Source organism: Saccostrea cucullata, unplaced genomic scaffold (genome assembly GCF_032062105.1).
Source record: "Saccostrea cucullata isolate Sc308-1 unplaced genomic scaffold, CSIRO_AGI_Scuc_v1 ctg9123, whole genome shotgun sequence".
Taxonomy (NCBI): domain Eukaryota; kingdom Metazoa; phylum Mollusca; class Bivalvia; order Ostreida; family Ostreidae; genus Saccostrea; species Saccostrea cuccullata.
The window spans coordinates 40,093-42,304 of record NW_026930640.1 but is presented as its reverse complement, the minus strand read 5'-3'; the positions used below and the strand labels follow the sequence as shown (position 1 = coordinate 42,304).

The 2,212-nt window shown below is 33.9% G+C and overlaps 1 long non-coding RNA gene across 1 annotated transcript; it reads right to left on the bottom strand.

Moving 5' to 3' along the window:
- Nucleotides 1–499: 499 nt before the first annotated feature.
- Nucleotides 500–1,938, bottom strand: LOC134229386 (uncharacterized). The gene is made up of 3 exons (XR_009984171.1): nucleotides 1,776–1,938; nucleotides 768–836; nucleotides 500–583 (listed from the first exon to the last, which is right to left on the bottom strand). It is a non-coding gene; the product is annotated as an uncharacterized LOC134229386 (long non-coding RNA).
- Between the last annotated feature and the right edge of the window lie 274 nt (nucleotides 1,939–2,212).

Here is a 2,212-nt window from a genome sequence, read left to right as displayed (position 1 = left end):
TTTTATTATACTAAATAAGGAATAAAAAAGAGGGGGGGTTATCCATACTTCAGGTGCCTGTGACATTATTAGGATGCCACAGAACATTTTTAAGAGGAATAATTCTAAATTGTGGTATGTGCAGTAATTTTACACATGATATAATTTATAACCAAATAATTATTCCATTGTTAAAGAATCAGTGAAAAGTCTGAGCTAAATGAAGGGGTCGGAGAGGGGGTGCACTTGATCTTTGTTCTCCTCCTGCTTGTTAGAGATCTTATAATGAATGCAGAAACTGGAAGTTGCTTACTCTGATTTATTAGTAAGGAGATCAGAGGTTAGGCACTGTGTTTAACAAATACTATAAAATAAACTGACATGATATTATAAGGGAGACCACAGATTACCTAAATTAATCTATACCTATAAAACTTATATATCCAGGTATATCACATATCTTGCTCCCCCACGTTACTTTTTAAATTATGTATTTAGATATTTTACCAACTTACGTCAGTGTAAAAGTACTTTAGAAGTCATGATCATTTCTCTCCATTGTAATTGTTCACAGAGTAGCAAAACTCCAGCTCAGTATAAGAACCTGGAGAATAAAAATCATAATATTCATTCAATGACTTAGTCTTGAACCAATAAATGATTCACAGGGAACTGCATCTAAGACAACATAAAATGAGTTCAGTTTTAATTACTGGCAAGTGAATACAAAAATTTAATAAATGTGAAATTTATATTGTACTTGCTTACACATCTTTACATGAACTTACCTATATTCAACCCAGTGAAGGGGTCATTTTATGAATTTATGGTAACATATATGATGTCTGTTGTTTTTTCTCAAAAAAAAATAAATAAATAAATTTCATAATGAAAGAAATAAAATTGAGTCCTCAGATTGATAAATAATCTATTTTTTACAGGATGAGGACTAAAATAGGCTTTGCCTTCTTTTTTAATGCCATGGATTCATTTGTAAATGAAATTTTGTATAAATAGAAAGGAGAAAATGTAGGACTGGACTGGGATTGAACCATGGATCCCTGCATCACTAGTCAGGTGCTCTACCGACTGAGCTACCCAGGCCTATCTATATACATGTACACAGTCCACTCCAGCCATACACTTTCAATTTCTTCTTTAATTTCCTCTTACAAATAAAATCATGTTACATTAATTAGTTCAAAAATTGGTCTCAACATTAAAATATAAATAAAAATATAAGAGATGAAAACAAATGAAATATTTCTGTTACTCATTGTATTACTGAAAACTATTATAAAATTAATGTTAAAAATCCCTTGACACAAATCTTTTCTTCTGTCACTTGAACATCACCCTACTTTTTATTTTACAAGCCATTAATTTAAGATGAAGTGGGGTGGGTGTTACCTTAAATCTTCTTTTATTTTAGACTTAATGATATAGTTTTATTTATACTTGTAATGTATACATTACATGTAACACTTATCTGCTATTACATGTATCCAGGCAGGCATAAGGTATGATAGGAATCATAGTGTGATAGGCTTCGGAAGCAAATTGAAAGTGTTGTGTGTGTGTGTGTGTGTGTGTGTGGGGGGGGGGGGGGGGTGGGGGAGGTTAATTAAAAGAGGGGCCAAACCGAAAAAGGTATAAGCCTAATTTTCCATGTAAGTAATGGTATCTTTGAGTACCCCCCCCCCACCCCCACCGTTCCGACGTTTATGACGTGTTACCATCCCGCCCCCCCCCCCCATTTGGATCTCAAGAACTAACTAAGTTTTTTATTTACTTACAGTCAGTTAAGAAGCGTTTTCTTCGTATTCATCACATTCATATGGGAGCCGCCATGCTGACTCAAGTTAACTGCAATTGCAATCGGGTTTGATGTTTAAAATTCTGCGCATGCGCATTTCGATTTCCGGAATGAATCGAAAGTGAATCTCACCCGTCCCGGAGACTCGTTATTTTAACACGATTTTTGTTTTAATATAGTCATGACTTCTTGTAAATCAGTCTGACATGGGAAATTTAAATTCACTTGTTATTTACCTATTGTTAAGTTTATAAAATACAAATAGGTAATATTGGTATTATCACTTAAATTACCATAATTGACACTTGACATGTTTCTCAACAGTGTTTGAAATAACCGTGCTCCTGACCGCCCGAGATGCACGAATTTATATGTATTGACGCCCAGCAGGACGAGTAATCTAAAAATTTCTCATAA